This window comes from Thalia democratica, chromosome 5 (genome assembly GCF_965202585.1).
Source record: "Thalia democratica chromosome 5, ktThaDemo2.hap1.1, whole genome shotgun sequence".
In the NCBI taxonomy this organism is placed as follows: domain Eukaryota; kingdom Metazoa; phylum Chordata; class Thaliacea; order Salpida; family Salpidae; genus Thalia; species Thalia democratica.
In genome coordinates, this window is record NC_139169.1 from 60,768,704 (window position 1) to 60,777,583 (window position 8,880).

Below are 8,880 nucleotides of genomic sequence, written 5' to 3' on the forward strand. Positions count from 1 at the left end.
TTTATTCTTTGTTAAAAGAATCATCAATAACATAACTAATACTTCTGCAGTAAACATAAATTAAATGATCAAATTATTTTTTTTAAATGATATAAAAAACTGCGCTTAAAGTACAAGACCACTAAATAATCTTATTTTTTATTTTTTAATGTAGTGTTTGAGGAACCTTTTTAGAATTTTTATTTTAATTCTAGGTATTTTTGATTGAAAACTTTAAGCATGTTAGTAAAAGTTTTTATTACAATTAGGCTTTAAAAAGTTATAAAATTTTAATGGCATCTCAATTTACAATTAAAGTTAAATTGTTGCTAGTAGTTTTTCGACTCGATAATATGGTACTACAGCAGGTCCTTAGACTAAACTTTTTGAGCGTTTTTTATCGTTTAATAAACAATATGTTATCAATCCATCATAGTATAAAACAAATGTTTGTTTGCTGTGACATTTGCTGGTTGCTGTAAATAATAATCTATAGTTTTAAAATCTTGTGAATTCAACGTTCTTAATTTATAAAATTAGTAAAATAGCACAAGGAAGTAAATAAACTTTTGTAAACTTTTTGGTTAAAAAATAGTTTTAGTGAAACATTTTAGTTACTTTTTACTTTTTAAGGGGTTGCTCAGGCGCCAGGAAACCAGTCTAAACACCCCTCTGATGTCAGCATCTGAATACAAAGAAATTTCGTACAAGAATTACCAGGAGATAAAGTGTTATACTTTTGTGAATCTTTCAAATTAACTACACAGTTGTTAGTTTAAGAAATATTTTATGAGTATTAATTAAGTCTTAGTTGGGTTTGTTGAGACGTTTTTATTTAAATACTATGTAAGACGTTACTCAGTCATATGTGAGCTATATAGATAAAATATTTTTTGTTTAAATTATACAATAAAGATAAAAAAGTTAGTTGGAAAAAAAGGATTTAGTTGAAATAATCTACGTTGCAGATGATTGGTAATTATGATAAGTTCTCTGCTAGTTATGCTTATATTTAGAACGCTAAACATAGTCGATCAAATTTAATGTTAAGTTTTTTATGTTACTTTAGCAGATCTTTTGTCTATCTTGTAGGTATAGTTTATAGTTGTTAAGAATAAAGTTCATATTTTATTAAACGAAGAAACATTTTGTATTAAGATTAACTTTATAGCTTTTTATATAAAGCTTGTTGGGTCAATAATTAAATATTTTTTTTGGTTTTTATAACTGCAAGTAAATGAAAATGTTTTAAAACTGTTTTTTGACAAAGTATTCTATAGATTTATAGAAGGCGCCAAGGTGTTATTTGAAGAAAAACCGTCACAACACCGTCAAAACCTTGAACGAATGGCAATTTTAGCAGAAGATAGTAAACAATTACTAAACGAAATACGTGATATTTCAAACAACTGTGCACACAACCGACGGTTCTTCTTCAAATAACACCTTGACGCCTTCTCACCTTCCATACTTTTCATTCACCTTACACATACACACACACATTCACTTAACATATATTAATATAATTATATATCTTAAGTAACATATAGTTTTATTCATTTATTATTTATACCTATTTCACACAAGTCACTTTCTATTCTCCGAAATTTCATATATTCACTTTACCCTCCGACTATAATTCTTCACACCTTTATATGTTAAGTTCCAAGTTTAATTGGAAGCCTGTATTCAAATCACAGATAAACCGTGCTTTTTTACCTACTACGCCCAAGAGAGCTAGTAGGTTTTTTACTGCAGGTTTATACTTTGCATAAGACTACCTTGTTGTTTTACATTTTAACTTTCATATACAACACAACTTACTTATTAAACATTTAAAATATCTGTATGGGATGTTTAAATTATAATGAAAAAAGTAGAATTATTGAAAATAACATTGATCAGATTCAAAAAGATGAATTCAGCAGTAAGAGAATAGACAATATAGAAAATAGAATTACAGAATTACAAAAAAGTTTCTCAGAATTTAAGTCTGATTTTTCTTCTAAATTTAACAAGTTTGAAACTAAATTCTCCAAATATGCTGATGCTATGCAGAAAAGTGAACCAACAGAAACTATCACAAACATTAGTACCAAATTAAATTTAGTAGCAGAAAAAATAGAGGCTGAAAATGAACAAAAACTGAAAGAAAAAAAGGCTTTAAATGTAATAATATTTAACATTCCAAAAAGTAAAAATCCAACTCATAATGCACTAGAAAGTTGCAAAAATGATCTAAAAATTATTCAAAAAGTATTATTATTAAGAGAAAATAAAATGAAAAAAGAAGAGTTTAAGTCACTTTATCGAGTTGGTAAAATTGCAGATAACAAAATCAGACCAATTATAGTCAAATTAAACAGTTTAGCATCCAAACACAGACTGTTAAGACTGAGAGATTTGAAAATGTTTAATGGTGAAATTGAATCAAAAATCTACATCAACCCTGACAGAACTTTCTTGGAACTTGAAGCTTTCAGAACATTGAGAAAAGAACTTAAAATAAAGCAAGCGATCGCTGATGAGAAAAAATCGGACATAAAATATGTTATAAGGAACAACATGATAGTTGAACTGACAAAACAGCCCTTTCGTTACCGCTCCCAGGACATCTGGGATTAGTGGAGGAAATCGTGAGTCAACGGGTATAAATTTATTAAGTGATAGGATTAATTTTATCACTAACAAGTTTTCCTATATAAATTGTAACAACAACTATTTAAAAGTTTGTTACACTAATATAAGATCTGTTTTAAATAAATTTTATATTTTAGAGAACTATATATATTTGAATAACATTGATTTATTTTTTTTGACTGAAACATGGTTGACTAATAAAATCAACGATGCCGCAGTGTGTCCTTTTAACTATAACATTTACCGAAGTGATAGGTCTAGTAGGGGTGGAGGTGTTGCTATCCTTTTCAAAAATTCGCTTAAAGTTATTAAAGTTAAAAACGATTCTATCTCTACTAGCAACATCAATTTTGAATACCTATGTGTAGATGTAATTTTTAAAAAGATGAAACTAAGATTTTGTTGTGTCTACCTTCCTCCACTGTCTGCGAGATGCGCACTGACTGTTCAAAATGTAATTAAAATGATTAAAATGGTTTTTCCAAAGAAGTGTTCTTTTTATGTTCTTGGTGATTTTAATATGCCAAATATAGATTGGAGGATTCCTAGCACAGATTTCAATAAACCCCATGAGTGTTTTCTTAATTTTTGTACAGACAATTTTTTAACCCAAGTAATTGAAAATCCAACCCATAAGAATGGTAACATTCTCGATCTCATAATTTGCAATCATTTTGGTCTAGATAGAATCATATCACACTCAACTAATTTTCCATTAACAAACACTTGTGACCATTATTTGCTTTCACTAAAAATTAAAATTGAAAATAAAATAGTACCTATTGCTAAAGAAGTCTCATATGACTATAAAAAAGCAGATTTTGAAAGCATCAATGATTTCCTGTCAAAAATTAATTGGACCTCATTATTTAAAAATTCAGAAAATCTCCAGCATTTCTACGATCAATTCATTAGCTCAATCCAAATCTCAATCAAACGTTTTGTTCCAATTTATTCTAAAAATAACAAAAGTAAAAAGTATCCATCTCATATTAAAAAGTTATTAAAAGAAAAAGCGAATCTATACAAAAAAAGTAAGACAAATAAATTACTTTTGATAAAATACAAAAACAAGTCTAAAGAATATCAATTAGCTGTTAAAAAATACAATTTTGAATATGAAAACAAATTCTGCAAAAACCCAAATTTAAAAAAGTTTTATAGCTACGTGAAATCTAAACTTAAGTTAAATAATTCCATACATCTCTTATATGATAATGATAAAAACAAAACAGTAACCTCAGATTTTGAAATAGCAACACTTTTTAACATAAATTTTCAAAAAGTTTTTAAAAAAGACGAGAGTTACCAGTCTTTTAAGCTACCCCAAAAGAATTGTAGTAAGATGCAAAATTTTTTCATAACCTATGAAGACATTATAAGTTCAATTAACCACTTAAAAGATAAAATCATAGGAACGCCAGAAAACATCCCACCCTATTATATCAAGCATTTTATCCAATCAATAATTTTTCCACTTTCATTAATACTTAATTGCTCTCTAGAACTATCTGATGTTCCTAAACAATGGAAAACATCTTTTATTATTCCTGTGCACAAAAAAGGTAATATACACGATGCGTTAAATTACAGACCAATATCTCTAACAAGTGGCTTTTCAAGAATTTATGAACATTATCTGTAAAAATTCTCAATCACCTCTTTGATAATAAATTATTAACTAACAAACAGTTTGGTTTTGTTCCAAACCGCTCATCAACCATTCAACTGTTAACATGCTTACATTCTTGGTTAGTTCCTTATCTCAAAAATGAATTTACTAAAGTAGTTTATACGAATATTCAAAAAGCCTTTGATTCAGTATCACACAAAAGATTATTTAAAATTTTAAATCAGTATGGGCTACATGAAAGCTTAATTGATTGGTTTGATAACTTTTTAAATAATAGATCACAAAGAGTACTCATCAATAATACGCTTTCTGACTCTTTAACAATCTACAGTGGAGTACCACAAGGTGGTGTAGTTGGTCCCCTTCTCTTTTTAATTTATATTAATGATATTTGTTCAAACATTGATATTAAAAGTGAAATAAGCTTATTTGCAGATGATGCCAAAATCTTTAGTCAGTCAAATACTTCATTACAACTATCTTTAGAGAATATTTACATATGGTTAAAAACAAGAAAACTAAACTTAAATCCTAGCAAATGTAAAATTCTAACCATTAACAAAAAAGAATCTTCTCCAACTGACCTCTTAATCAATAACATCAAGCTACCAGAAATTAAAGTTTTTAAAGATTTAGGAATTTATATTTCCAAAGATTTGAAATGGAATGAACATATCAACTATTTATATAAGATTGCAAAAACTACATGTTATCAAATATTAAAAAGTTTTAAAACTAATTCTGCTTCAATTCTGACAAAACTATTTAAAACATACGTTCGCCCTAAACTTGAGTTTAGTACCCAAATTTGGTCACCCCATTTAAAAAAGGATATTAACAAAATTTAATCTGTGCAAAGGAGTTTTACCCGTCATATTTGTAGTCGTTGCAACATATCTTACACGTAATATAATGATAGAATGATTAAATTTGGCTTGAAATCACTGGAATATAGAAGATGGGAATTTGATTTATTAACTCTTTACAAAATTATCAATGGCAAATATAAAAGTTTTTTTAACCAGTTTTTTAATTTTTCCCAAAATAAATATCAACTAAGAGGAAATAATTTGAAAATAAAATGTAAACATGATTTTCAAAACAGTCAGTGGCAAGGCGCATTTTTTCACAGAGCAAAAGCTATGTGGAACAGACTACCTCAGGATATAGTATCTTGTGAGAGGGTAGAACAATTTCGTTTAAAGCTAAAAAGATTTGATTTAAATACGATAAATACCAGTAAAATTTACTAATTTTCCACTGTTAACAAAAGAAAAAATATTCGTTTCCCTACGCTTCCCCGGGGGAAAGTTCCCCCCTACAAATTATTAGTTTACTTATATATTTTGTAGTTATGAATTTTGTTTTATAAGCCATGATTTTAGACAAACTTCTTTACTGTGTGTACTAAGTAATATATAAGTTTAAATTTTTTGAATTGAATTTTCAATTTAGTTTATTTGTTTATCATATTGTGTTTAACTTTGTGTTTTCATTTAAATTATGTTTGTATATATATATATATATAATTCATCTTAAAGTTTTGAATATAAGTTTATTTTCTTTTTCTCTTTTTGTGTGTCCTGTTTAAGTGGCTCAGGTTTTGATGCCTGAGTCCAACATTGCACAATAAACAATATAATAATAATAATAAAATTAAACAGCCGACTTCTAATTTACCAATTAATTATTTCATTTATTATAAAATACAATATATATTTAATTTAGTTCATTATGATTTTATGTATGTCGCTGTAAATTAATTATCCGTCAGTACATTGTAAGCCCAATAAACATTTTTGTATTTTTTTTGTGTTTTGGTTTTCCTTAAAGTTTAATTTTTCATTTTTGATTTTTACATTTGAACTAAATCTGCTTCCTAATTGTATATAATTTTGATTTAATCATTACAAACATTCAATATATAACATACACGTTACATCGAGTTTCTGTGACTTTTATTGCCTTCACCGTCGTTAAGTTTTATTAAATTTTATTGATTCTTTATCTAATGGTTAACGTTTTATTTTTGTTCAAAATAGATTACATAAAATCTAAATTAATGATCGTTGCAATACAAATTAAATAGTTTAAATAACCTCGTTTACATTGTGACGTAATTATTAGTTGCAATGAATATATTTTTCATTAGTTAACGACAATAAATTTTGAATCAGTTATCTTTCCCATTAACGTGAGTTGTTTGTTTATATTTTAATTTGTTGTTTTGTTGTGTAATTTAGCTTACTTTACTTATTTTAGACTTATAATCATAAATATTATATAGTTTTATAACAGTCGGATTTAATATTAAGTATTTTACCTATTAATAACTATTATCTGTAGAAAATATCTTATGAAAACATGTATACACATACTTTTTTCTATGCTTCTATTCTCTAATTACAGTAATTATTTTTTACAGAACCCAGTTGAAGTGTGTTGATTCGTTGACACACAGAAACATATGTTGGTAGAATAAAGGAAGATTACTGTATAATTTGTTTTTATTAATTTTATAATTATAAATTTATTTTTTTTGTAAAAAATAATTTAATTTTGGTTTGAATTCAAACTTGCGTATTACTTTTGTATGAAAATGTAATATTTAGCTTGCTACATAAATATAGATATCTTAAGAAAAATTTAGGAAGCATTTTTCTTTGTTTAGAATTTTTTTTAGCTTAGTGCGAAAACGTAAAATTACGCCATCCAAGCTAAGCAACAAACATGCTATTAAAAGCTTAAACTTTTAAATAAAATCATAGCCAAATCCAAAGGGGTAGTACTTATTTTACTAAATAAGACTATACATCAGGGTGATTATAAAAAATGGGACTTTGAATTTTCCATTAGATTTTATTATTTGGAAAATGTAACAAAAATGGTTTTTGCAAAGTTTTTATTAATTTTAAAAACTTTAACAGATATGGTTTTTTGATTATCTGAAAACATCAAAAATCCGCTCAAAATATTTGGTCCTAGGAACTAGTGCACAAAAAGTCTTTTGGTTATTAAGTTGCAAACCACTTGGATACCTTTTAACGTCATTTCCAGAAAAAAAAAACTCAAATATAAACTCTACAGTATCCTAAAAATGCAACTTTGAGTTTTCAACAGAAAATTGTTTTAAATGTGGCATATAAAACAACAACACATTGTGCTGAATTTAAGAGGACTAAAAGAAATTTTCACAGAAGCACTTTTTGATTTTTTGTAAATTTTATAAATTTTTGAACATTTTCTTGAATTTTAAGTTTTTTTCTAAATCAAGAAAAGCTTTCATCATATATTCTTCAAGTTTTTTTAAGTTCTGCAAAATGTCTTTTTGTTTTAATTGTCACATATAAAACAATTTTCAGATAAAAACTCTAAGGTGCAGGGTTGTCAGAAAGTTAGGAAACTCAGGAAAAGTCAAGAAACTTGGTATAAACATGCTCTTAATCAGAAAGTTTATTATCATTAAAAACATTGATATTTTGCTATTCATCTTTTTTTAAGGGTTTTGTTGAATTTTTGGAATAAATTATAATCTTTTATTATCTTTATTTATTTTTTAAATCTTTGCTTATTTATTTTTGTGTCTGTTTTAATTACAAGTTTAATATAGAAAAGTCAGATTTTTTTTTTCAGCTTAACATGTGTCAACCTTGAAGGTAGCATTTTTTTGATCCTATTTTGATAATTTTTTGAATTTTTTTAAAAATCACCTATAATTTTGCACTAACTGTTTTTGTAAAGATTGCAAAAAAAACATTAGAAAACTCAGTATACTAACAATATGCACTAGCAATCATTTCCTACTCCTACAATCCCTACCCATATTTTTTGTTTCGTTCTTTATTTACTTTTTTTTATATATTGCTGTTACCCCTAACCCAAGCGGTTCTTGAATTTGATCAGATCAGGGCTCGTGCGCGTCAGGCTAAGTCAGGCTAAATCAGTTTTTTTCAAAAAAATTGAAAAACGTCAGGCTAAATCAGTTTTTGTTTAAAAATTTGAGAATCTCAGTTTTTCTCAGTTCAAATGCTTTAAAATTTTTGATAAAAAAAAAAAATTGAAATATCTTTTAAAGATTAAATTGAAATGTGAATTTATTTCTAAATAAAGATTTAGTTATTAAAGACGAAATCAGTCAGTATTTGTAAATATAAATGCTTAAACCTTTTGTTGAATCTCTAAAAAAAAATTTAAAAAATTTCATTATTTGTTTTAATCTCTATTTTAAAGGCTTTATACAAAATACTTTTAAATTAAAACTCTTAGCAGTTTATTCATATATTTAACTGTTTGTTTAAATTTATTAGAGATATTCACAACACTAAAACTTAGCTTTAAGGTATAAGTACTAAGTTTTGTTGGAGTACAAATTTTAGGTACAAGAACATTTTTCTTTACAAGAACAAAATTGAAATAGTATAATGAAAAAGTATGTTCTACAGTTTTTTAGCAATCAGTTTCAAACTTGTTTTATCTAAAATTTTGGAACTTTCAAATTTTCTCAAAAAAAAATTTCAAAAAAAAATTAATTATGTTAGTTATCTTAATAAACTTTAATTTTAACATAGAAAACTTTAAAACCAAACCACTGTAACAGGAAACAGAAACTTTAGTCTTATTTTATAACA